At 46.3% G+C, this 27,917-nt stretch overlaps 1 pseudogene; it reads right to left on the bottom strand.

Annotated features, from left to right (window-relative positions):
* Positions 1-4: 4 nt before the first annotated feature.
* On the bottom strand, positions 5-27,917 carry LOC105714268 (metallothionein-2-like; annotated as a pseudogene).

Here is a 27,917-nt window from a genome sequence, read left to right as displayed (position 1 = left end):
CGCATCAGGCACAGCAGCTGCACTTGTCTGATGCCCCTTTGCAGATGCAGCCCTGGGCACACTTGGCACAGCCCACAGGGCAGCAGGAACAGCAACTTTTCTTGCAGCAGGGGCATCTGGACTCTGCACTTGCAGGAGCCGGCGCAGGCGCAGGAGTCACCGGCAGTGCAGGAGCAGTTGGATCCATGGCGAGCTGAAGAGTCCGCTGGAGTCGGGACATGGCTGCACTCGAACTCGCTGGGACTTGGAGGAGGCGTGGTGAAATACAATTGTTTTAGCAGCACCAATGACTGACACCATTCTAAAGCACGGAATTTTCATATTCTATTACAGTTGATGCTGATATCTCAACATACTGATTGCACTCATCAAGAGTTCAGAGTCATATTTATCAGGCCTCCCATTAGATCTTATTATTTAATTTACAATTGATCTTTGTACATCTATTCGTGTTGTGCCTATCTATGCCATGTAACAAACTACCCCCAAAACTTAGTGGCTGAAAACAGCAACAATCATTTCTTTTGCTCCTGACCTGGCAGTCTGGACAGGACTTGGCAGAATATTTCCTATCTACTCCAGGCAAAGTCAGAGGCCTCAGATGGGATGACCCAAATTACTGGAGGCTCCTTGGGCATCTTCACCAATCTGTCCCTCTAGGCAGTCTTCCAGCCTCTCTCTGTTGTTTCTTCAAGTGAGCTCTCTGGCATGGTAGCCTCTGGGTAGACAGACTTCTTACGTGATGTCTCACAGTCCTCAGAAGAGTGTTCTAGCAAACAAGGAAGAAGCTGCCAAGGCGTCTTCTGACCTAGCTTTTGAAACTCCAGAATGTCACTTTTCTGCCATGTTCTACTGGTCAAGTAAATCTCTTACTAAGGTCAGCCTAGATACAAGGAGAGGGGACACCTCCCCTCTCACTCACCTCTCAATGGGAGAAGTGTCAAAGATTTTGTGGCCACAATGATTACATCACAAATATGTGGTTTTTCAGTTCTTTTTTTATTGTTGTTTTTGTTTTCTTTGTTTGGATTTTTTTGAGATGGAGTCTCGCTCTGTCGCCCAGGCTGTTAGTGCAGAGGCACGATCTTGGCTCACTGCAACCTCCGCCTCCTGGGTACAAATGACTCTCCTGCCTCGGCCTCCCAAGTAACTGGGATTACAGGCATGTGCCACCATGCCTGGCTAATTTTTGTATTTTTGGTAGAGATGGGGTTTCGCCATGTTGGCCAGACTGGTCTCAAACTCCTGACCTCAGGTGATCCACCCGCCTTGGCCTCCCAAAGTGCTGGGATTCCAGGCGTGGTCACTGTGCCCGGCTGTTTTTTATTATTTTGATAACTGCATTTCAATATAATTGGCTTTTTTTGTAACCCTATCCTTTCCTTTTTTTTCTTTTTTGTTTTTTTTTGAGATAGAGTCTCACACTGTCTCCTGGGCTGGAGTGCAACGGCACAATCTTGGCTCACTGCAATCTCCGCCTCCCAGGTTCATGCAATTCTCCTGCCTCGGCCTCCCAAAGTGCTGGGATTACAGGTGTGAGCCACTGCGCCCGGCCCTGTAACCCTATTCTTTTATTCTATGCTTTTCTTTGTTTGTTTGTTTTGAGACAGAGTCTTGCTCTGTCACTCAGGCTGGAGTGCAGTGGCATGATCACTGATCACTGCTCACTGCAGCCTCCACCTCCCAAGCTCAAGTGATCCACCTGCCTCAGGCTCCTGAGTAACTGTGACCATAATTGCACTCCACCATGCCGGGTTACTTTTTTAAAAAAATTATTTGTAGAGACGGTGTCTCCTCATGTTGCCCGGGCAGGTCTTGAACTCTTGGCTTCAAACAATACTCCAACCTCGGCCTCCCAAAATGTTGGGATTACAGGCATGAGCCACTGTCCCCAGCCCATATGATCTCATGTAAACCTCACAGCAATCCTATAGGGTAGGCATTATTCTTATTCTAGTTTACAGAGGAAGAAACTGATTTGAACTCAGATCCCAGTTGAAGGGTAGATCTGATCATTATTCTCTTCACTTTTATCTGTTTTCGTTTTTTTCTATGACTCATTCTCAAGTTAACTTGTGATCTCCCTGTGTGCATGTGTCTGCTGTATCAGTTAGTACTAGGGTTGATTATGTGACATAGAAGGCCTATAATAATAGTTGAGAGATGCTGATTTCTTCCACTGGAGGATGTATAGGGCTGATATGCACTCCACGTCAGGGACCTGGTCTTCTTGTATTGTTCCAGCATCCTAAGCATGATGTGGCTACCTGAGCTCCAGCCATCACGCTGCCATTCCCATCTGTAGGATGGAGGAAAAAGGTGTTACTGTTTCATTTCTGCTTGTTGCCACTTGTCCTCAAACCCAGTGTCTTCTGGGATCTTCTCCCTGTGCTATGGTGAAATATATATTTGGTGTTCTCCTCATCTCCTGGCATACAACTCCTGAAATCCTTGGACTCTCCAAAGGGATGATATTTTTTTGTATGCTAATGAGATCACTGATGTCTGGCAGCCTCTATGCAGCTTTGGGATGGGGGCTGGTCACCAGAAAGACCAAGACAGGATTAGAGGGTTGGGACTTTCAGCCCTACCCTCATCCTCTGGAGAGGGGAGAGGGGTTGAAGATTAAGTTGATTACCAATGGCCAATGGTTTAATCAATCATGCCTGCATAAAGAAGCCTCCACAAAAACCCAAAAGGACAGGGTTTGGGGAGCTTCCAGATAGCTGCACACGTGGAGGTTCCTGGAGGGTGGTACATCCGAAGGGGGCATGGAAGCTCAGAGCCCCTTCACACATGCCTCACCCTATGTATCTCTTCTTCTGTATTCTTTGTAATATCCTTTATAATAAACCGGTAAACGTGTTTCCCTGAGTTCTGGGAGCTGCTTTAGCAAATTAATTGCACCCAAGGAGGGGGTCATGGGAATCCCGATGTAGGTAAAACAGCCAGTAGGTAAAACAACCTGGAGCTTGCAATTGGAATCTGACATGGCGGTGAGGACGGGGAGCGGTCTTCCAAACTGAGCCCTCAACCTGTGGGATCTGATGCTGTCTCCGGGTAGGTAGTGTTGGAACTGAATTGGAGGACACCCAACTGGTGTCCACTGCAGGGCTGATTGCTTGCTTGCTGGTGGGGACAAAGCCCCACACATCTGGTCACAGAATTCTTCTGTGTTGATTGTTATGGTGTGAGAGCAGAAGATAAATAATCTGTTTTTTCCACTCACTCTCCCACTAGACGGTAAGCTCCAGGAAGTTGGGAACTGTGTTTGCATTGTACCCCAGCTCCCAATATGTTGCCTGACCCCTAGGAAGTGCTCAGTAAGTAGTTCTGGAATAAAATGAATATCAGGGTGCAGGCAGCTCTGCGACTGTATTCTATTAACTGCCTCTGTCTCTTGCCTCCTGCATCTGCTTACAAGGGCCCTTCTCCTAGGCTTTGCTTTTGAAATGTCACGTCCAGGCCGGGTGCGGTGGCTCTTGCCTATAATCTCAGCACTTTGGGAGGTTGAGGTGGGTGGATCATGAGGTCAGAAGATCGAGACCATCCTGGCTAACATGGAGCAACCCAACTCTACTAAAAAATACAAAAAAAAAGTTAGCCGGGTGTGGTGGCGTGCACCTGAAGTCCCAGATACTTGGGAGGCTGAGGACAGAAGAATCGCTTGAACCTGGGAGGCAAAGGTTGCGGTGAGCCAAGATCATGCCACTGCACTCTAGCCTGGGCGACAGAGCAAAACTCTGTCTCGAAAAAAAAAAAAAAAAAAATGCCACTGTCCTTCAAGACCCATGTACTTTGTCACTTCTCTAGAACGCATCTGCTGTGAGTTGAATTGTGTCTCCCCAGTATTCACATGTTGAAGACCTCACCCCCCGTACATCAGAATGTGACCTCATTTGGAAATAGTGGGCTGTAGATGCAATGAGTTAAGAGGAGGTCATGCCAGAATAAGGTGGCTCCTAATCCAGTATGACTGGTGTCCTTATAAAGAGGGGGAATTTGGAGACATATGCACACAGAGAGAAGACCACATGAAGATGAGAGCAGGGCCGGGCGCAGTGGCTCATGCCTGTAATCTCAGCACTTTGGGAGGCTGAGGTGGGCGGATCAGTTGAGGTCAGGAGTTGGAGACCAGTGTGGCCAACAAGGTGAAATCTCCTCTCTACTAAAAAAAAAAATTAGCTGGGCATGATGGCAGGTGCCTGCAATCCCAGCTACTCGGGAGGTTGAGGCAGGAGAATCACTTGAACCCAGGAGGCAGAGGTTGCAGTGAGCAGAGACGGTGCCACTGCACTCCAGGCTAGGTGACACAGCGAGACTCTGTCTCAAAAAAAAAAAAAAAATTAAGCCAGGCGCAGTGGCTGACACCTGTAATCCCAGCACTTTGGGAGGCCAACACAGGCGGCTCTCCTGAGGTCAGGAGTTTGAGACCAGCCTGACCAACATGGGGAAACCCTGTCTGTGCTGAAAATATAAAATTAGCTTGGCGTGGTGGCAAATGCCTGTAATCCCAGCTCCTTGGGAGGCTGAGATGGGAGAATCGCTTGATCCTGGGAGGCGGAGGTTGTGGTGAGTCGAGATTGTGCCATTGCACTCCAGCCTGGGCAACAAGAGCAAAACTCTATCTTAAAAAAAAAAAAGAAGAAGATGATGATGATGATGATGATGAGGGCAGAGATCAGCTTGATGCTCCACAAGCCAAAGAACCCCAAAGATTGTCAGCAAGCCACCAGCAACAGGGTGAGAGGCATGGAACGGATTTTCCCTCACAGCTCCCAAAAGAAACTAACCCTAGCGTCACCTTGATCTTAGACTTCCAGACTCCAGAACGGGAGACAATAACTGAGACAATAACAAGTATCATAGATATGGTACTTTGTTACAACAGCCCCAGGAAACTAATATAAAATCACACGCCAAGCCATTGAGAGTGCTGGGCTCTCCGTTCCCCTGGGCCCTTTCTTTACAAGCAGGTAGCGAAATTAGCTTTGGACAGGGGCCTGTCTGCCTTAGTCCTCTATGTAAGTTCCTGGGGAATGGGCATTATGGGTCCTCCATTTGTGCCTGATACCCTGCAATTCACAGATATTTGTGAATTTGGCAGAGTCACAAAATTGTGCAAAGCCCAGGACTTAGGCTATGTTTGAGGTGGTAGTGTGACTTGGCCATTTCTTTTAATTAAAAAATAGAATCAGGCAGGGCACAGTGGCTCATGTCTGTAATCCCAGCTACTCTGTAGGCTGAGGCAAGAGGATTATTTGAGGCCAGGAGGTCAAGGCTGTAGTGAGCCATGATCCCGCCACTACAGTCTAGACTGTGACAGAATGATACTTTATCTCCAAAAAAAAAAAAATTAAATTAAAAATAGGTCAGGTGCAGTGGCTCACACATGTAATCCCAGCACTTCGGGAGGCCGAGGCAGGTGGATCACCTAAGGTCAGGAGTTTGAGACCAGCCTGGCCAACATGGTGAAACCCGATCTCTGCTAAAAATACAAAAATTAGCTGGGCATGGTGGTGCATGCCTGTAATCGCAGCTACTTGGGAGGCTGAGGCAGGAGAATCACTTGAACCCAGGAGGCAGAGGTTGCAGTAAGCCGAGATTGACCCACTGTGCTCCAGCCTGGGCGACAGAGCAAGACTCCATCTCAAAAATAAAATGAAACAAATAATAAAATCAACAGCCTAGAATGCAAGAGAAGTAGTGCCTTTTTAACTGTTTAAAAACCAAGCAATAAAATCCAAGGACATTCTTTTTTCTTTTCTTGTAGGGTGGGTCGGAGTGGGGTGATACTACTGCCTTCAAGAAAGACTTGTCTGCTTTGTGGATTGCCCAATTAAAGTGACAGGAGCCTGTGTAACAACATAGTGAGACCCCAACTCTACAAAACAATAATAATAATTTTAAAAATTAGGTGGGCATGGTAGCACATGTCTGCAGTCCCAGCTACTCGGGAGGCTGACGTGGGAGGATTGCAGGAGCCTGGAAGTTCAAGGCTGCAGTAAGCTATGATGGCACCATTGCACAGCAGCTTGGACGACAGAGTGAGACCCTGTCTCAAAAAAAAAAAAGGAGAATAAGTAGAATTGGGGAAACCATGCACGACGGCTGGATAGGACAGATATGGGTCTGAGAAGAGCAACCCAAAATGGAGCTGGAGAAGAGAACAGAAACTTTCTCGGTGTTGGTGAGCTGGTGAATACAGCATATAGATTCTAGGGTCAAAGGCACTGCTGCCTTGGGGTGGGGACCTCAATTCTGAAATGGGTGAGCCTCTTCTTTCCAGAAAGATGCTGGATAGTTTAACTAACTAGCTAGTAAACAAACAAACATAAATAAAAGCAAAGGCATTCCTGCTTTCCGCTTCTCGGAGGGACCGGTGACGCCCTGTAATTTTTCTTTGCTGACAGGAGAAGGGTACAATTCTGCACTTCATTTATTTATTCATTCATTTATTTATTACTATTTTTGAGACAGGGTCTTGCTTGCTCTGTTGCCCAGGCTGGAGTGCAGTGGTGCGATCTCAGCTCACTGCAACCCCCGACCTTCCTGGCTCAAGCAGTCCTCCCTCCTTAGCCTCCTGAGTAGCTGGGAATACAGGCACCATGCCCAGCTATTTTTTGTATTTTTTGGTAGAGACGGGGGTCTTGCAATGTTGCCCAGGCTGGTCTTGAACTCCTGACCTCAAGCAATATACCACATCGGCCTTGGATTACAGGCGTGGGCCACCACGCCCCGCCATTTCTGTACTTTTAACCAGGGCTGTCCTTGAGTCAGGCCTGGTAGTAGGGCTGAGGGTATACAAAGAAAACTCTCTTCAGCCTCAAAGATCTTGCAATTTAGTAACAGACAATACAAATTCCTGCAGGTAGGTTGCCTGGGATACAAAGTGGCCAGTGCACAGAGCATGTATATAGAGTGGCTGAGGGCTGAGATGGGATTGTCTCCCTCCTTTAAACCAGTAATTAAGGAACCCAGGCCAAATCTGCCCACATCTTTAATGGAGGGGCCATTGTGTGCAGAGGGCTGAGGAGGCCTTGGTGGCGGTGCTTGGGGAACTTAGAGCACAGCAAGGGAGGAAATGTAGTGCACCTGTGCTGCTCCCGGCCCTGAAAAGAAATCAGCCGAGACACCCCACCCCCACCCATCTCCAGAAACTTCGTTTTAAGCATGGATTACTGGTGGTGGCTTAAATTTCACTTGATTTTGTTTTATTTAATTTTCGAATTGCAAGGTTAGTTTCCGAAAGGGCTAAGAGGCTGTTTTGAGGGAGAAGGTGAGATTTGGAAAGTTTTGCGCAGAAGAGATGGTGGTGGCGGTGGTCTCTCCGAGGAATTGGAAGGGAGAATGGGCTGTGGGAGTGTGTATTTGAGGCTACACAGCCTTGCTGCCAGGCCCAGAATGGCCTGGGTTTTGGTTCTGCTGGGGGCTTGGACCTGGGGGAGGAAGAGGTGGGCAGTTCTCAGGGACGGTTCTGCCAAACCCGGGTTGGTTTGGAGGATGACCTGGAGGGCCTCAGGCATGCATAGGCTGTGAGGGAAGCTGACAGGTGGGATTGGGGGCCGTGTAAGGGGTGGAGGGACGTCTGACTGGGGATTTCAGGAAACAGAGAGGGCATCTTGAGCTGGAAACTGCAGAGCGTCACATGGGCCATAGGCAGGGAAAGGCTGGAGTTGGATATAGGGCAGTAGGAGGAGACTGGGCCTAGCATGTGGAAAATGGCGCTCTTCTGGTCTCCAGAGAGTTCCTTTCAGAACAGAACAACTCTCCCCACCCTACACAGCCACTCTCACCAACACTCCTCCCTCTCTCCCAGCCACCCCCACCAAGTCTGTGCTTATGCACCCCTCCCTTCCAGCTACCTCTTCAGCCCACTCTTAGGCATGCCTTTCCCTTTCAAGATGCTAAGACCTGGCAGTCTGACATTAGACAGGGGATACCCAGTGAGACAAAGCCAGGCCTAACCAGTAAAAATAGGCCCAATGGGCTGGGTGCGGTGGTTCACAGCTGTAATCCCAGCACTTTTAGGAGGTTGAGGCAGGCGGATCACCTGAGGTCAGAAGTTCAAGACCAGCCTGGCCAACAGGATGAAACCCCATCTCCACTAAAAATACAAAAATTAGCTGGGGATAGTAGTGGGTGCCTGTAGTCCCAGCTACTCAGGAGGCTGAGGCAGGAGAGAATCGCTTGAACCTGTGATGTAGAGGTTGCAGTGAGCTGAGATTGCATCACTGCACTTCAGGCTGGGTGACAAGAGCAAGACTCTGTCTCAAAAAACAAAAAAGAATAGGCCCAATGGAAGTCTAGAAGCAAAGACAAGAGGGCAGGGCTAGTGGTTGGAGATTTTGGTGGAGAGCAGGGGTTTTGTATAGGGTAGGGACAGAAGAGAGGGGAGAGGCAGAGAAAGGAAGGAATCTGAAGGAAGGCAGAAGTTTCTAGAAGACCCAGGTGACAGCAGCAGATCTGTCAGGGACTAAAGGGCCTGAGGCTGGACCACATTTTAGTCCAGAAAGTGGGGATTTCAGAGCATTCATGAACGTTCAGGCCTAACCGTGTGTCCTTGGGCCTCTGTTCCTGGTTGTGGCTGTGTCTGATCTTTAGTCTACATGTTAGGTGTGGGAAATGACCCTGATGAGCCATGGAAAGGGTCAGGGTGGTGGTAGTGCAGTGAGTGTGGGGAAAGGATCCAGGACTCAGGGGACTAACTTTTTTTTTTTTAGACAGAGTCTCGCTCTGCCCTGCAGTGGCATGATCTCAGCTCACTGCAACCTCCACCTCTCTGGTACAAATGATTCTCCTGCCTCAGCTTCCTGAGTAGCTGGGACTACAGGGGTGTGCCACCACTTCTGGCTAATTTTGTATTTTTTGGTAGGGTTGGAGTTTCACCACGTTGGCCAGGCTGGTCTCGAGCTCCTGACCTCAGGTGATCAACCCGTCTCAGTCTCCCAAAGTGCTGGGATTACAGGCGTGAGCCACCTCTCCCTGCCAGGGTACTAGCATTCTTATAATAATGTGAGAAGGGTAATTTACGACCTAGCATTTGAGTGTTGAAGAAGCCAGATCATTTGTCTTGAGAGCATTCCAGAAGCTGGGTTTTGCTGATGGCATTCCCCAGGATGGTGGTTGACATGTTCTGCTGACATGTATTTCTTAGAAACTGGTATTTAGAATGCAAGGCTTGCTCACATTTGGATTTGAATTCTCATTTTTCTTTCTGGCAAGACCATATCATAGACGCTGTTATGTTATATCAAGTTGTCATTTCTGGCCGCGTGTGGTGGCTCATACCTGTAATCTCAGCACTTTGGGAGGCTGAGGCGGATGCATCCCTTAAGGCCTGGAGCCCCAGACCAGCTTGGGCAACATAGTGCAACCCCGTCTCTACAAAAATCCAAAAATTAGCCAGGTATGATGATGCATGCCTATAGTCCCAGCTACTCTGGAGGCTGAGGTGGGAGGATTGCTTCAGCCTAGGAGGTGGAGGCTGCAGTGAGCTGTGATTGCGCCACTGCACTCCAGCAATTGTGACAGATCAAGACCCTGACTCAAAAAAAAAAAAAAAAGAAAGAAGTTGTCTCTCTGTTTTTGCAACGTTAGGCCTTTTGGTAACTACTGCCTGGACGCTGAGTTCATCAGGAGTTGCCAAATGGTGATCTTTGATCACTTCATATGTTGGCTAGGATACTTTATAAAATACAGTGTGCAAGCGATTCTCCTGCTCAGCCTCCTGAGTAGCTGGAATTACAAGTGCCCACCACCACGCCTGGCTAATTTTTTGTATTTTTACTAGAGATGGGGTTTCACTATGTTGGCCAGGCTGGTCTCAAACTCCTGACCTCATGATCCTCCTGCCTCAGCCTCCCAAAGTGCTGGAATTACAGGCATGAGTGACTGTGCCCGGCTTCATTCATGTTTTGTGGATGTTATTATTGTTCTGATGGTCCTTGTTGTTTACTTTTTCATTTTTGCAGTCAAAGCCAAGGCTATTCCTGACTGGTAAAGCAGGGCACTGATGAAATAAATCCTAGAGTAGTCAAATACCAAGTTAACCATCAAAAATAATAACAAAGGCCAGGCGTGGTGGCTCACACCTGAAATCCCAGCACTTTGGGAAGCTGAAATGGGAGGATGGCTTGAGGCCAGGAGTTTGAGATCAGCGTAAACATAGCAAGATCCTGTCTCTATAAAAAATTTTTAAAAATTAGACAGGTGGGCCTAGGGAGGTGGCTGATGCCTATAATCCCAGCACTTTGGGAGGCCCAGGTGGGAGGATCGCCTGAGGTCAGGAGCATGAGACCAGCCTCGCTAAAATGGTGAAACCTGGTCTCTACTAAAAATACAAAAATTAGCCGGGCATGGTGGTGCACATCTGTAGTCTCAGCTACTCAGGAGGCTGAGGCAAGAAAGTCGCTTGAACCCGGGAGGTGGAAGTTGCAATGAGCCAAGACCGTGACACTGCACTCCAGCCTAGGCAACAGAGCCAGACTCCGTCTCAAAAAAAAACCATTTAGCTGGGTGTGGTGGCGCTCACCTGTAGCCCTAGCCACTTGGAAGGCTGCGGTGGGAGAATCACTTGAGCCCAGGAGTTTGAGGCTGCAGTGAGCTGTGATTGCACTACTGCACTCCATCGTGGGCTACAGAGCAAGACCCTAGCTCAAAAAAAAAAAAAAAAGCCAATCATCCCAGCACTTTGAGAAGCCAAGTCAGGCAGATCATTTGAGGTTGGGAGTTTGAGACCATCCTGGCCAACATGGTAAAACTTCATCTCTACTAAAAATACAAACATTAGCTGGGCATGGTGGTGGTGCCTACTGTAATCCCAGCTACTCGGGAGGCTGAGCCAGGAGAATTGCTTAAACCCAGGAGGCAGAGGTTGCAGTGAGCCAAGATTGCACCACTGTACTCCAGCCTGGGTGACAAAGCAAGACTCCATCTCAAAAAAAGAAAAAGAAAAAGAAATAATAATGGAGGAGTATACTTATGGGCTTGGAAAAGTGGTCTTCATATGTTATTTTTCTTTTTTTTTTTTCTTGGGACAGAATCTCACTCTGTCACCCTTACTGGAGTACAGTGGCTTGATCACTGCAACCTCCACCTCCTGGGTTCAAGCCATTCTCCTGCCTCAACCTCCTGAGTAGCTGGGACTACAGACTCCCAACACCATGTGCCTTTAAATTTAAAACATTTTTTGTATTTTTGGTAGAGACGGGGTTTCACCATGTTGGCCAGGCTGGTCTCAAACTCCCGACCTCAGGTGATCTGTCCGTCTCAGCCTTGCAAACTACTGGGATTACAGGCATGAGCCACCATGCCCGGCCAACATATTAAATTTCAAAAGCCAAGTATGAAACACCTGTACAATATTTAAAAACCAAAGCAAAACCAATATATGCATAGACACAGAACATTAAAAGCATATTCGCCAAAACCTTGCCTTCTCCTCCTCTCTTTCACAAGCTGGTAGTTCACTTGTGTAAAAAGAATAAAAAAATTTTAAATTAAAAACATTTTAACTTCCTGTTCTACACTGGATTCACTTATTAATTTACCAGGTAATTAACCAAGACTTGAGGCTCAGTGAACTCACTGTACTATTTCTCTAGGGAGCATTTTAGACAGAGGCTCTTGAAATGGTCTCCTTGCCCCTACACAAGGTGTGAATAATCTGGACCAAGGAAGAGCACATTTCTGGAAACTTTTGTTTCGTATTTTTGTGAGTGAAAAACTCCCCACAGATTGACACGAAAGTTTACAGTCTGGTGGGCCCCAGGCCTAACACGCTTTGGAGATGGTTTTGTTTGGCTTCCTCAGTGTTTGATCAGCGTCATGAATGGTTCTGAGGGTTCATATCAAAGTTTACATTTCTGGCTTCTCTTCTGAGAAGTCTAAAGACCTGGCAGCCCAGAGTGCCACTGCAGCAGTGCCCAGTCCCTAGAAACAGGTCACATGTTGTTCAGTTCAGCACAGTCTGCCTCTGCCACCCTCAGGGATAACCACGAGACAGATGGAGGGAATCTGTTCACTCAGGTTGCATATTTAGGTGGCCTTGTGGTCTCTGCAGGCATTTCAGTGGGGTATCCTGACTTCCATGTGCTGCCTGGGTTCCCCTCTGTAAAGATTTGTGATGTGTATAGGGAAGGGCAAGTGTAATGTTTTTAAAATATGAACGCAAATTCTCTGATATTCTTCCCGCAAAAGGTGGGGTCTAATTCATCTCTTCTTGATTATGGACTGCCCTCAGTTATTGCCCTCTAACAAACAGGGGACAATGTGTGACTGTCAAAATTAGGTCATAAAAGGAAGTACAGCTGCGTGTGATGTCTCATGCCTGTAATCCTAGCTACTCAGGAGGCTAAGGCAGGAGGATCACTTGAGGCCAGGACTTTGAAACTAGCCTGGGCAACATAATGAGACCACTGTCTCTTTGGAAAATTAAAAAACTAGCCAGGTCTGGTGGTTTGGGCCTGTGGTCCCAGCTACTCCGCTATGGGAGGAGGATCACTTGAGATAGAGGAGTTTGAGGCTGGGGCAAGTCATGATCGAAGCACTGCACTCCAGCCTAGGCAAGAGCAGGACCCCATCTCCAAAAACAAAACACAAATCAAGGAAATGCAGCTTCTGCGTGGCCCCCTGGTTCTTCTGTGGATGCTCGTACTTCCTGGAACCCAGCCACCTGTCCTTCCTGGAACCCAGCCACCATGTAGGGAAGAGTCCTAGGCCACATGCAAAATGAAATTGTTCCAGTTGACAGCCCCAGCTGGAGTCCCAGGCCATACCCAGCTTCAGTCACCAGACATGTGAGTGAACGAATGAACCAGCCCCCAGAGGATTCCAGCCCCAGCCCTTGAGCCATCTCAGCTGACGCCAAGGGGAGCATAGGTGAGCTCTCCCAAGGGAGGTCTCTTCAAGCTGCAGATTCATGAGCAAACAAAATCCTCTTGCTTTGAGACATGAAGTTCCTTTTAAAAATCTTTATTGAGATATAATTCACATACCATAAAATTGACTCATTTAAAGTGTACAATTAAATGGTTTTAGTATATTTAGTATAATGGTTTTAGTATATGTCATGCAGCCATCACTACAATCAACTGGAGAACATTTTCATGACTTCCCAAAAAGAGTCCAGAATCCTCCTTCCCTTCACCCTCTCCCCTGCCCCTGGGAACCACTAATCTACTTTCTGTTTCCATGAATTTGCCCATTTTGGAGACTTCGTATGCGGTCCTTTCTCACTGGCTTCTTTCACTCAGTGTGATGCTTTTAAGGTTCACCCATGTTGCAGCACAGATCAGAACTTCATTCCTTTTATTGCCAAATGATATTCTTTGTATCTTTATACCGTATTTTCTTTTAAAGTTTTTTTATTGTGTTATTTTATTCTTTTTTGTGTGTGTGTGGAGTCTTGCTCTGTCACCCAGGCTGGGGTGCCCAGGCTGGGCTACTTACTGCAACCTCCACCTCCTGGGTTCAAGCGATTCTCCTGTCTCAGCTTCCCAAGTAGCTGGGATTACAGGCATGCACCACCACACCCAGCTAATTTTTGTATTTTTTTTTTTTTTTTTTTTTTGAGACGGAGTTTCGCTCTTGTTACCCAGGCTGGAGTGCAATGGTGCGATCTCGGCTCACCGCAACCTCCGCCTCCTGGGTTCAGGCAATTCTCCTGCCTCAGCCTCCCGAGTAGCTGGGACTACAGGCACACGCCACTGTGCCCAGCTAATTTTTTGTATTTTTAGTAGAGACGGGGTTTCACCATGTTGACCAGGATGGTCTCGATCTCTTGACCTCATGATCCACCCACCTTGGCCTCGCAAAGTGCTGGGATTATAGGCGTGAGCCACCGCGCCCGGCTAATTTTTGTATTTTTTAGTAGAGATGAGGTTTCACCATGTTGGCCAGGCTGGTCTCGAACTCCTGACCTCAGGTGATCTGCCCGCCTCAGCCTCCCAAAGTGCCAGGATTACAGACATGAGCCACCATGCCTGGCCATGTTATTTTATTCTTAGTTTCTTTTTTGAGATGGGGTCTCACTCCATCATCCAGGCTAGAGTACAGTGGCGTGATCATATCTCACTGCAGCCTTGAGCTCCTGGGCTCAAGTGATCCTCCGACCTCAGCCTCCTGAGTAGCTGGGTCTACAAGCTTGAGCCAACACGCCTGGCCACATTTTTCTTATTCATTCGTCAGTTGATGAACATTTGATTTGTATCTACCTTTTGGCTCTTATGACTAATGCTGCTTTGAACATTCATGTACGAGTTTTGGTGTAGGCATATGTTTTCATATCTCTTGAGTATATACCTCAAGGAGGTGTACCTAGGAGTGGAATTGCTGGGTGATACGGAAAGTCCATATTTAACATGGTGAATGTACTGCCAAACTGTTTTCCAAAGTGGCTACTTCATTTTAGATTCCCACCAGCAATGTATGAGGTATCCAATTTCTCCATGTTCTCACCAATGCTTGTTATTAGGTGTCTTTTTTGTTGTTGTTAGAGCTGTTCTAATGGGTGTCAAGTGCTGCTTCATTGTGGTCTGATTTACATTTCCCTAATGGCTGATGATGTTGAACATATTTTCTTGTGCTTATTGGCCATTTACCTATCTTCTTTGGAAAAACATTTATTTAAATCATTTACTCATTTTTTGATTGATTGACTTAATTTGTCTTATTATTGGGCTGTAAGAGTTATACACATGCACACACACATATATATTTAGAGATGGGGTCTCTCTGTGTTGCCCAGGCTGGTCTCAAACTTCTGGGCTCAAGTGATTCTCACACACACCTCGGCCTCTCAAAATATCAGGATTACAAGCATGAGCCACCGCTCCTGACCTAGATAGAGTTCTTCTTTTTTTTTTTTTTTTGAGAGAGATTCTCATTCTGTAACCCAGGCTGGAGTGCAGTGGTGCAATCTCAGCTCACTGCAACCTCTGCCTCCCGGGTTCAACTGATTCTCCTGCCTCAGCCTCCTGAGTAGCTGGGATTACAGATGCTCACCACCATGCCCAGCTAATTTTGTATTTTTAGTAGAGACAGGATTTCACCATGCTAGCCAGGCTGGTCTCAAACTCCTGACCTCAGGGGATCCCCCCGCCTCAGCTTTCCAGAGTGCTGGGATTACAGGCATGAGGCACCGCACCCGGCGTAGAGTTCTTTATATATTTTGGATACAAGTTCCTTACCGGATACAAGTTTTACAAATATTTTTCTCCCATTCTGTGGGTTGTCTTTCTTTTTCTTTTTTTGTTTTTTAAGAAATGAGGGACCGGGCACAGTGGCTCATTGCCTGTAATCCCAGCATTTTGGGAGGCCAAGGCAGGTGGATCACCTGAGGTCAGGAGTTCGAGACCAGCCTGGCCAACATGGTAAAACTCTGTCTCTACTAAAAGTACAAGAATTAGCCAAGCGTAGTGGTGCATGCCTGTAATTCTAGCTACTCAAGGGGATGAGGCAGGAAAGTCACTTGAACCCAGGAGGCAGAGGTTGCAGTGAGCTGAGATCACACCACTGCACTCCAGCCTGGGCAACAGAAAGAGACTCCATCTCAGAAGAGGAGAAGAGAGGGGAGGGGAGGGGAAGACAAAAGAGATCTTGCTATGTTGCAGAGGCTGGACTCAAACTCCTGGGTTCAAATGATCTTCCCACCTCAGTCTCTTGACTAGCTAGAACTATAGGCACACAGCACTGTGCCTGGCTGACTTTCTTGACGATATTTAAAGCATAAAAGTTGTAACTTTGAAAAAGTCCAGCGGCCGGGCGCGGTGGCTCAAGCCTGTAATCCCAGCACTTTGGGAGGCCGAGGCGGGTGGATCACGAGGTCGAGAGATCGAGACCATCCTGGTCAACATTGTGAAACCCCGTCTCTATTAATACAAAAAAAAAATTAGCTGGGCACGGTGGCGCGTGCCTGTAATCCCAGCTACTCAGGAGGCTGAGGCAGGAGAATTGCCTGAACCCAGGAGGCGGAGGTTGCGGTGAGCCGAGATCGCGCCATTGCACTCCAGCCTGGGTAACAAGAGCGAGACTCCGTCTCAAAAAAAAAAAAAAAAAAAAAAAAAAAAAAAAAAAGAAAAAGTCCAGTTTATTTTTCCTTTGGTTGCTTGTGCCTTTGCTGTCATAATGTCATTATTTGAAAGCCATTGCCTAATGGAAGATTTACTCCAATTTTTTTTCCTCAGAGCTTTATAGTTTTAGTTCTTACACGTAGGTCATTGATCTATTTTGAGTTAATTTTTTTTTTTTTTTTTTTTGAGACAGAGTCTCACTCTATTGCCCAGGCTAGAGTGCAATGGCTTGATCTTAGCCCACTGAAACCTCCACCTCCCGGGTTCAAGCAATTCTCCTGCCTCAGCCTCCTCAGTAGCTGGGATCACAGGCATGCGCCATCACACCTGGTTACTTTTTGTATTTTCAATAGAAGCAAGGTTTCACCATGTTGGCCAGGCTGGTCTCAAACTCCTGATCTCAGGTAATCCTCCCTCCTTGGCCTCCCAAAGTGCTGGGATTACAGGTGTGAGCCACCGCGCCTGGCCTATTTGCTTAAACTTGAATACCCTGAAAGCGCCTACCTTGCACAGGCATAAGCAACCGTCACCCAAGGGAACAGACCACGAGGACTGCTCACTTTTGGAGAGCTGAAATCAAGTGATAGAACACAACGACTAGGCCGACTTCCAAATGTTTGGGACTCGTGCTTCTCAGTCCCACCCTTTTAGTCTGAAGCCTTTAGTTGGGGGCGTTGTCAGGACTTGTATGGACCTTGCAAATTTAGCAGAGTTAGGGTAGGGGTGGTGGAAGCTGAAATAAGCTTCGGGGGTCAACTAGCCATTCTCACAGTTGCCTCACAGTTCAGGGTCAGGATCCCACTCCCTGGCAATATTAATCTGTAAAACAAAGCCTGCCAGTTAAGGAATAATTGCAAACTCCTACAATATTCTTTCTAGGACTGCAGACACATGATGTTTCTGGAGACCGCAAAGGCCGTTTACTTCTGTTATTTTAAGTACCACACAGGCTACAGTCAAAAGAACCTTCTGGTTCCAAAGTTCCTATCTTGGCATTTTCTGCTTTTGCTTGTCCCCTCTCTCCCTCCCTCCCTCTCCCTTCCTTCCTTTTTTCCTCTCTGCTCTTTTCCCCTGCCTGGCTTCTCCTCCTTCTCCTTCTCCTCTTCTTAACCACTTCTTGCCTTCCACTGCCCACTCACCCAGACATATCTACTGTCCAGGATTTGGTAGGGATCACTCCTCTTCTTGGTTTTATAACGACTAATTAGTCAGAAACCCATTAACATTATAATGGTATTTTTGCCTATATTAGTATTGTACATAAATGTATCACATTAGATACATTCTTCCGCAGTTTGCCTTCTATTTTGGTCACTGTTATGTTTGTGACATTGAGGCAGAGTCTCGCTCTGGTCCCAGGCTGGAGTGCAGTGGCACAATCTCAGCTCACTGCAACCTCCGCCTCGCGGGTTCAAGCGATTCTCCTGCCTCAGCCTCCTGAGTAGCTGGGATTACAGGCGTGTGCCACCACGCCCAGCTAATTTTTGTATTTTTAGTGGAGATGGGGTTTCACCATGTTGGTCAGGCTGATCTTGAACTCCTGACCTCGTGATCCACCCGCCTCGGCCTTCCAAAGTGCTGGGATTACAGGCATGAGCCACCGCGCCCGGCCGACATTTTTGTGTCTTGACTGGAGTAGCTGGGGTATGGCATCTTATTGTTTGACTATAAGGCAATTTATTTATGCACTTGTCCTGTTCAAAGGCCACCTCCCAGAGCAGCCTTCCCTGACCACATTCATCTAAAGTAGACCTTTCACTGTCTTTTTCTTCTTCCTCTTCTTCTTCTTCTTCTTCTCCTTCTTCCTTCTTCCTTCTTCCGTCCCTCTTCCTCTTCCTCTTCCTCTTCCTCCTCCTCCTCCTCCTCCTCCTCCTCTCCTTCTTCTCCTTCTTCTCCTTCTTCTCCTTCTTCTCCTTCTTCTCCTTCTTCTCCTTCTTCTTCTTCTTCTTCGAAACACACCCTGAGGGTTGGGTGCGGGGTCTCACGCCCTTAACCCAGCACTGGGGGAGCCCGAGGAGGGCCGATTGCTTCAGCCCAGGAATTCAAGGCCAGCCTGGGCAACATGGCGAAACCCCGTCTCTACAAAAAGTACAGAAATTAGCCAGGTGTGGTGGCGCACACCTGTTGTCCCAGCTACTCAGGAGGCTGAGGTGGGAGGATCACCTGAGCCGGGGAGGTGGAGGTGGCAGTGAGCTGAGATTGTGCCACTGCATTCCAGAGTCTGGGTAACAGAGTGAGACCCTGTCACACAAAAAAAAAAAAAAAAAAAAAAAAAAAAATTGGACATGGTGGCTCACGCCTGTAATCCCATCACTTTGGGAGACAGAGGTGGGCAGATCACCTGAAGTCAGGAGTTCAAGACCAGCCTGGCCAACATGGTAAAACGCCATCTCTACTAAAAATACAAACATTAGCTGGACATGGTGGTGCATGCCCTGTAATCCCAGCTACTTGGGAGGCTGAGGCAGGAGAATTGCTTGAACCCGGGAGGTGGTAGAGGTTGCAGTGAGCCAGGATCGTGCCACTGCACTTCAGCCTGGGTGGCAAGAGCGAGACAAGAAAGAATGAAAAGAAGGAGGAAGGGGAGGGGAGGGGAGGGGAGGGGACACAGGAAAAACACCAGCTTCCAGAAGCACATCTAGCCCCTGTTAACTCTGGTCCTAGCTCTCTTTTATTGGACGTGTGGCAGGGAGAAAGTGTGTGCGTTTAGGTAGGACAAGAAGCAGATGCCAAGATGGGCTTAGACAGGTAAGAGATCCATTGTGGGAGAAAGCAGGAAAAGGTGAGGAGGGGCTTCGCACCGAGATGCAGGTCTGACACCTGTGGAAGGAGAGAGGAAGGAAGGAAGGGTGTGTAGGAAGATTCAAAGCCTGCACTGTAGCTCCAAGAAAAGTAGCCAGGCTGATGGGGAGTCCTCAAGCCAAAGATGCACATCCCGCCAGAATGGGCCTGCCTCAGTGCCCCTGCCATGCCCACTGCGTGGTGGGGAGCAGTCCACAGGAAGTGAGGCCTCTTCACCAGTACGGAGAGGGACCCAGAGCAAGGGCAGCAGGGTGTTCTCACCGCCGGCCAGCCAGTGGCCAGTGGCTTCCTTCCTGCTGTCTGGCCACAGGTGCTTAACGAGGTTGAGACCTGGCTGATGAATTCACCCTCAGAAATCCTTCTATCTGTCTAAATCAAAGGGCTTTGAGAAGGATAGTGACTTCAGAGTGAGAAGAGACCCACCCCTCGCCCTGCCATCCACCCAAAACAGACCCAAATCCAAACCCTGAACTCTGAACCCAAGCTTTGCAAGGGAGAAGCTGCCAAACCTCTTGGGCTCTGTGTTTATGACAGAATGTTAATACCTTTTAGAAAAAGGAGAAGAGTGACAAGGTAATAAATGTTTTAACCTGTCTTTGTTTCACCCTTCTCTGAGGAAGCAGTAATGAGAGGCATTGAAAAAAGTGTGAGATGGAAATTACGATTTTTTTTTCCACTCAACATTATTTCGAAAAATCCCAAACCTATATAAAAGGTGAAAGAATGGCTGGGCACAGTGGCTCAAGCCTGCAATTCCAGCAGTTTGGGAGGCTGAGGCGGGTGGATTGCTTGAGCTCAGGAGTTTGAGACCAGCCCGGGCAACAGAGTGACACCCCGTCTCTACTAAAACTACAAAAGCCAGCTGGGCATGGTGGCATGTGCCTGCAGTCCCAGCTACTTTGGAGGTTGAGGTGGGAGAATTGCTTGAGTCCAAGAGGTCGTGCCACTGCACTTCAGCCTGGGCAATACAGTGAGACTCTCAAAAAAAAAATGGTGGAAGTACTATTTAATATGCCCTTTACCTGGATTCCCCAATTATTAATATTTTTTCATTTTTTGTTATCTATGTGATAGTAATCATATTACTATTTTTCCATGCTTTTATTTTCTGGCCATTTGGAAGTAAATAACAGACATCCTGATAATTCATCCCTGCACACCCTAGCATACATCTCCCAAGACTATGAACATTCTTCTACGTGACCACAATGCCATTACATTCCTAAGAAAATGAACATTTATTCAATAATACCCTTTAATTTATAGTCTTTATTTCAATTTCCACATTGACTCTACAGTGACAGAAACCACATCAGTGGTTGCCTGGGGTCAGGGAGGTGCGGAAAGTGAAGGGCACAAGGGAACTTTCTGGGGTGACAAATGTTAGATGCTTGATTGGGAGTGGTAGTTACATGGATGTAAAATTCCCAAAACTCAGAACTGGGTGTCTTTGGTCTGATATAAATTATATTTTAATTAGATTGATTTTTACCAATTTCACCAGTAGTCCCTAAAGCGTTTTATAGGAATTTTTACCCCTGATCTAGGATTCTATCAAGGTTCATGCTTTGCATTTGATTGTCTTGTTCTCCTCATTCTTCTCTAAGCTAGAACATTCCCTCCTGCTTATTTTGTTTTTCATGACATGGAATTAAAAAAAGGTGGAGGTGGGCAGATGACTTGAAGTCAGTAGTTCAAGACCAGCCTGGCCAACATGGTGAAACCCCGCCTCCACTAAAAATACAAAAATTAGCTGGACGTGCTTGCTTGAACCCAGGAGACAGAGGCTGCAATGAGCTGAGATTGTGTCACTGCACTCCAGCCTGGGTAACAGAGCGAGACCTTCTTTCGGAAAAAAAAAAAAAAAAAAAAAAAAAGCCAAGCCAGTTGTCTTGTCTTCCAGAAAGTCTGTTTCCTCATTATTGGATTCAAGTTACTTTTTTTTTTTTTTGGAGACACGGTCTCACTCTGTGGCCCAGGCTGAGCCTGGAGTGCAGTGGCTTGATCATGGTTCACTGCAGCCTTGATCTCCTGAGCACAAGTGATCCTCCCAACTCAGCCTCCCAGGTAGCTGGGAAGCTGGGACTATGGGCATGCATCACCACACCTAGCTATTTTTTTGTATTTTTAGTAGAGACGAGGTATGTTGCCCAGACATGGCACATTTTTTATAAGAACACTGTAGAGATAATGCTAGGTCCTTCTTATCACCTCAGGTGCCACATGGAGCCAGTCTGTCACAGTACTGGCTAGACTCACTCACCTTGTATGTTCTCTGCTATAGGCTCAGGGTCAACAATTTCTGCAGGCAGGCCCTGGTTCTTGACAATAGGAAAGGGCATTTAGAAACCAAGAACTTAGCACTAAATGTGCTCATTGCTATTAGGGTGTCAATGTTTCTTAGGCCTTTTAGTGGACAGAGCTTGGAAATCCACATTGTATTTGTTGAGCTCTTGAAGTGACAATTCGTAGCCAACATCACAAGCTTCTTTCTCCCTTCTCCACATTCCATGTTTGCATCTCCCTTCTCACACAGTGGTTCCCATTACCATATTTATCATCTGGTCTATCTCGCAATGCATTTAAAAGGCTTTCAGAATTACAATACAAATACCAGTACTAGAGATCTGCTGAGTAAAGTTCAAGATATCTTTGCAGTTATTTTTGTCCTTAGAATATATTTCACTAAGGATGTTCAAAACTTACTTTGGCAAATTCTTTTTCTGTGGGGTAATGTTATCAATGCCATACGGTTTCATTTGTTCCTGTTTCCACTCAACTTCAATATTTGCCTTTATTCATCTATTTTTATTGAATTTAGTTTTTTGAATATTTAAACATTTACATGGTTCAAATGAAAAAAATTATATCAATAGGAAAAGACAGAGAATTCTTGTGCCATCTCTGACCCATCTTGCCACTGAGGTTTCTCCCTCTTTCCAGTTTTCCTGGTGAACAAACAAGTCATCAACTAAATGGTAGAGATAAGAAGGGAGGCCAGGTATGGTGGCTCACACCTGTAATCCCAGCACTTTGGGAGGCCTAGGTGGACATATCATAAGGTCAGGAGTTCGAGACCAGCCTGGCCAACATGGTAAAACCCTGTCTCTACTAAAGATACAAAAAATTAGCCAGGCATGGTGGCACATGCCTGTGATCCCAGCTACTTGGGAGGCTGAGGCAGGAGTATCACTTGAACCCAGGAGGTGGAGGTTGCAGTGAGCCAAGATGGTGCCATTGCACTGCAGCCTGGGCAACAGGGCGAGATCCTGTCAAAAGAAAAAAAAAGAATGTTGGATATTTCTAGTTTGGAGAAATACGCAAACTGTGTGCAAGGAGAGGCAAGCTCTTTTCAGAATCCACTACCCCCTTTTCAAGTACAGACCTTGTTTTAAAAGGAGAATCCAAACACTTATCTAAGCATTTAGTTCTTGGTTTCTAAATGCTAGTGTTTACTATCTGTTGGGCATTGTGCCAGGTGTACAACACAGATGATCTCCTTTAATCCTCACAACCCTGAAAGATACGCATTGTTTTGAGTTGATTTTTTTTTTTTGAGACAGAGTCTCACTCTGTCACCCAGGCTGGAGTGCAGTGGTGCAATCATGGCTTACCATAGCCTCAACCTCCAAGCCTTAAGTAATCCTTCTGCCTCATCCTCCCAAGTAGCTAGGACTACGGGTGTGTGCCAACATACCTGGATAACTTTTAAAGTTCTATTTATTTATTTATTTATTTACTTTGAGACACAGTTTCACTCTTTTCACCCAAGGTGGAGTGCAATGGCACGATCTTGGCTCACTGCAACCTCTGCCTTCAGGGTTCAAGAGATTCTCCCAGCTCAGCCTCCCAAGTAGCTGGGATTACAGGCACCTGCCACCATGCCTGGTTAATTTTTGTATTTTTAGTAGAGACAGGGTTTCACCATTTTGGGCAGGCTGGCCTTGAACTCCTGACCTCAAGTGATCCACCCATCTCAGCCTCCCAAGTGCTGGGATTACGGGTGTGAGCCACGACGCCCGGCCAATTTTTAAAGTTTTTATAGAGATGGGGTCTCCCCAGGTTGTCCAGGCTGAGATGCTCTCTTTCAGAAAATAACTTATTGTAGAAAATTTAACACACACAGAAGTAAAGAGAAGTGTACAATTCAGAGACCTCCACATACCCATTTCCCACTTTAAAAATTACCTACTGGTAGGACTTATTTCGTCTACATCTCCATCTTCTCCTCCCACCAGGATGATTTTGATGTGAATCCCAGATATCTTATCATCCATAAAGATTTCAGCACATAGTGCCAAAAGACTTGGACTCTAAAAAAGAAACATGTTCTGGGCCAGGTGAGGTGGCTCATGCCTGTAATCCCTGCACTTTGGGAGGTGGGCAGATCACAAGGTCAGGAGATGGATACAATCCTGACTAACATGGTGAAACCCTATCTCTACTACAAGTACAAAAAATTAGCTGCACATGGTGGCATACACCTGTAGTCCCAGCTACTTGAGAAGCTGAGACAGGAGAATCACTTGAACCTCGGAGGCAGAGGTTGTAGTGAGCCATGATCGCACCACTCCCAGGCCAAGGCAAGAGGATTGCTTGAGCCCAGGAGTTCGAGATGAGCCTGGCCAACACAAAAAGACCCTGTCTCTACAAATAATAAACATAAATTAGTCGGGTGTGGTGGTGCACACCTGTAGTCCCAGCTACTTGGGAAGCTTAGGTGGGGGAATTGCTTGAATCCAGGGAGTAGAGGCTGCAGTGAGCTGTGATTGCACCACTGCACTCCAGCCTGCGTGACAGAGCAAAACCCCATTTCAAAATTATATGTTCAGCTTTCCTATTTCCTTGGTTTTTACAAATTTTACAATTTTTTTTTCTTTTTTATAGTTTGTTCAAATCAGACTCACAGATCTATGCTTTACAACCGCGGATGTGTCTCTTAAGTCTCTTTTAGTCTAGAGATTTCCTCCTCCTCTGTCTTTTTCTCCTTACAACTTATTTGTTAAAGAAACTGAGCCATGTGTCCTTTTTTTTGTGATGGAGTTTTGCTCTTACTGCCCAGGTTGCAGTGCAATGGTGTGATCTCGGCTCACTGCAACCTCCACCTCCTGGGTTCAAGTGATTCTCCTGCCTTAGCCTCCCCAGTAGTTGAGATTACAGGTGCCCGCCACCACCATGCCGCCTACTTTTCTTTTGTAATTTTAGTAGAGACAGGGTTTCACCATGTTGGCCAGGCTGGTCTCAAACTCCTGACCTCAGGTGATGCACTCACCTCGGCCTCCCAAAGTGCTGGGATTACAGGCCTGAGCCACTGCACCCGGTCCCAAGTGTCTTATAGGGCCTCACAGTCTGGCTTTTGCTGAATGCATATCCATAGTGTCCTAATGTGTTTCTCTGCCCCTTGTATTTCTTGGGCAGAGAAATTTAATTACTAAACTGGTAAGTAAATTTAGACCTGCATTGTCCAGCGTGGTAACCTGTGGCTACTAAGCACTTGCAATGTGGCCAATTTAAGTTGAAAAGTGCTGTAAATATAAAACACACATTGGAGTTTCTAAAGTCTTGGTATAAAACCAAAAGTGTCTCATTAATGATTTCTGTATGGATTGCATGTCAAAATGGTAATACTTTGGATATATGGAGTTAAACAACATATATTATAAAACTTAATTTTTGTCAGGTGCTATGGCTCAAGCTGGTAATCCTAGGACTTTGGGAGGCTGAGGTGGGTGGATCACTTGAGGTCAGGAGTTTGAGACCAGCCTGGCCAACATGGTAAAACCCTGTCTCTGCTGAAAATACAAAAATAAGCTGGTGTGGTGGTGGGCGCCTGTAATCCCAGTTACTCAGGAGAGGCTAAGGTAGGAGAATCGCTTGAACCCGGGAGGCAGAGGTTGCAGTGAGCTGAGATGGCGCCACTGCACTCTAGCCCAAATGACAGAGTGAAATTCCATCTCAAAAAAAAAAAAAAAAGAAAACCAAAACAAAAGTAATTGTATCTGTTTTTCACTATTTCAAATGTAGCTACTAGAAAATCTGAACTTACATATGTGACTAACATGTTTCTATTGGACAGTGTTGGTGTAAAGGCTTGATCAGTTTCAGAGTAAAATTTTTTTGTTTGTTTGTTTTGTTTGTTTGAGATGGAGTCTCGCTTTGTAGCCCAGGCTGGAGTGCAATGGCATGATCTTGGCTTAGTGCAACCTCTGCCTCTCAGGTTCAAGCGATTCTCCTGTTTCAGCCTCCCAAGTAGCAGGGATTACAGGTGCATACCACCACACCTGGCTAATTTTTTGTATTTTTAGTAGAGACAGGGTTTCACCGTGTTAGCCAGGATGGTTTCCATCTCCTGACCTCATGATCCACCTGCCTCAGCCTCCCAAAGTGTTAGGATTACAGGCGTGAGCCACTGCACCCAGCCCAGAGTCAAGTTTTTTTGGCATGACTACTTCATGGGAGTGGAGCATTTTTCCATCAGGTTTATAATGTCTGGATACTTTTGTTTTCTCCTTCTTTTGGCGGTAATGTTGGCAGTCATGAATGATCATTGCCTAGACCATCTATTTCATTAGGAGTTGTAAAATGGTAACATTTCATCATTTCTTTTTAATATATTTGACTGGAATAGTTCTTTAAAGAGAAACATTTTCTTTCACATATGAAAGGCAGGAAAAATTATATCCCTTCATTTGCCAAGTTTCAAATGATGAGATTTCTCCACTACATTCTCTAAAGGGGCTTAATGAGTTTGCTATTTTGCATAGCACTATGGCCACGTGGATTTAAACATACTTAATGTTTCTGTTCACCACAGATATGCCTATTGATGTATAAAGTGTCCTATTTTGATGCAGTGGGGGCTTCACCAAATTCGCTGAATTTTTTTGATCTAACTCCATTGGCTTATTGTTTATATCTACATTCTCTTCCAATTCTTCCCTGCCTCAGACTGGAATCAACCATTTCTCAAAGGAAGCTCAGTTGTTTTTAATGAGAAAAGGTATTTAGAAACCATAGTCTGGGAGCTAGTGGTGCTCATTTATATCAGTCATTGTTTCCAGGCTTTTTGAGAGGACAGAGCTAGAAAATAAACTTTTCTAAGATAAAATATTAATACATCATGAGTTCATAGTGATACTTATAATTCATGTTCAGAGCTGGATGTTTTATTTAACCTTGACAATTCTTTATTTTCATCTCCTTTCTCTTATGTTGAAGTCCCAGTTCTCAATGCTAACATTTCTTTTTGTTTTATCTCACAACACAAACAATACAGACTCAGAATAACAATACTGACACTACCAAAGATAAGATTACTGAAAACAACTCTAAAAATGCTTTCAGTTTTTTGTCCTTAGGATAAATCCTCAAGAGATGAAACAATGTACTGTGTCACTTGAAACAGTTTTTCTGTGTGGTACCAACTGGACACATAGGCTTATTAATTGCATTTTACTTTTTGATTTCTAGGCATGACATTTGGTTTATAATTATATCAATTCCAAAGTCAAATCTATACTCTGGGAATCCTCAAGTAGAACTTCCATTCTTTTCCCTTATGCCTGTTCTTTTTTGTCCCCAAAGCTATTTTTTAAAGCCTTTATTCTTTCATTTTTTAAACAAAGCAGATATGCATATATACTTTAAGTCAAACTGTGCACCTTCCTTCACCTTGTTTTCCAGTTAATGATTAATAATCAGTCGATTGGCTGGGTGTGGTGGCTCATGCCTGTAATCCAGCAATTTGGGAGGCCAAGGTGGGTGGATCACTTGAGCCCAAGAGTTTGAGGCCAGTCTGGCCAACAGGGCAAGTCTCTCATCTCTCCAAAAAACAAAATTTAGTCAGGAATGGTGGAGCTTGCTTGTAGTCCCAGCTATTCAGGAGGGTGAGACAGGAGGGTTGCTTGAGCCTGGGGAGTTGAGGTGGTGGTGGGCCATGATTGTACCAGTGCAATCCAGCTTGGGCAAGAGAGTGAGACCCTGTCTCAAAAAAATAAATAAATAGGCCGGGCACAGTGCCTCACGCCTGTAATTCCAGTACTTTGGGAGGCCAAGGCTGGGTGTATCACCTGAAGTCAGGAGTTCAAGACCAGCCTGGCCAACATGCCAAAACCCTGTCTCTACTAAAAATACAAAAATTAGCTGGGCATGGTGGCAGGCACCTATAATCCCAGCTACTTGGAAGGCTGAGGCAAGAGAATTGCTTGAACCCAGGAGGTGGAGGTTGCAGTGAGCCGAGATCATACCACTGCACTCCAGTCTGGGCGACAGAGCAAGACACTGTGTCAAAAAATAAATAAAATATAATGTGAGAACTCAAAAGAACAGTGGTTTGAATACTGTGCTCAAATGTAATTGGCAGGTAGGGCAGGGCTGGTATGGTGGCTTGGTTCCAGGAGTTTCTCAAAGACCCATGCTCCTTCAAACTTGTCCAGCAGCACTTGACTTCCATACATCATGGTCCAAGGTGGTTGTGACAGCTATAGCTAGAGCAGCCACATTCTAGCCAGGAAGGAGGAGGACAGGGCAAAGAAAAGCATGCTGTGATCCTCAGGGATACCTTCAGAATTGGAATGAACCACTTCTGCTGTTGACCTATGGCGAACTCCATTGCACTTAGGTTGACCTTCCTGGAAACTCTTCTATGCTGCCGGTGAGTTCCTGGACATCCAAGTGAGGACCTGTACAGGTCTGCTCTGTACCTCTGGTGAGCTCTTCTAAACCCATGGTGTTTCTATATGGCCAGTGCGATCTCGTCTATGCCTGTGGTGTCTTCTACACCCATGGTGAGCTCCCTTCCCCCCAGGAGGAGTTCTGCTGGAATGGGCTATCTACCCCGCAATAGGATCTCACACCTGTGTTAACATCTTCATATGTGGAGAGCTCTTCAATGCCCAGGGTGACCTTAGATCATGACTGCTTCAACCTCTGGAAAGCGCTTGAATTCCTCAACACACACTAAGCTCCCCTACCTTCTGGTGATGTGTGCTTCTCCCCATGGAGTGTGATCTGGTCCTTATCTGCGGCCCCGTCTATGTCCAT

The sequence above is a fragment of the Aotus nancymaae genome, unplaced genomic scaffold (assembly GCF_030222135.1).
Source record: "Aotus nancymaae isolate 86718 unplaced genomic scaffold, 86718_ANA_hifiasm-v0.15.2.pri h1tg000058l, whole genome shotgun sequence".
Lineage (NCBI taxonomy): Eukaryota > Metazoa > Chordata > Mammalia > Primates > Aotidae > Aotus > Aotus nancymaae.
This window is presented reverse-complemented; position numbering and strand designations above follow the sequence as displayed.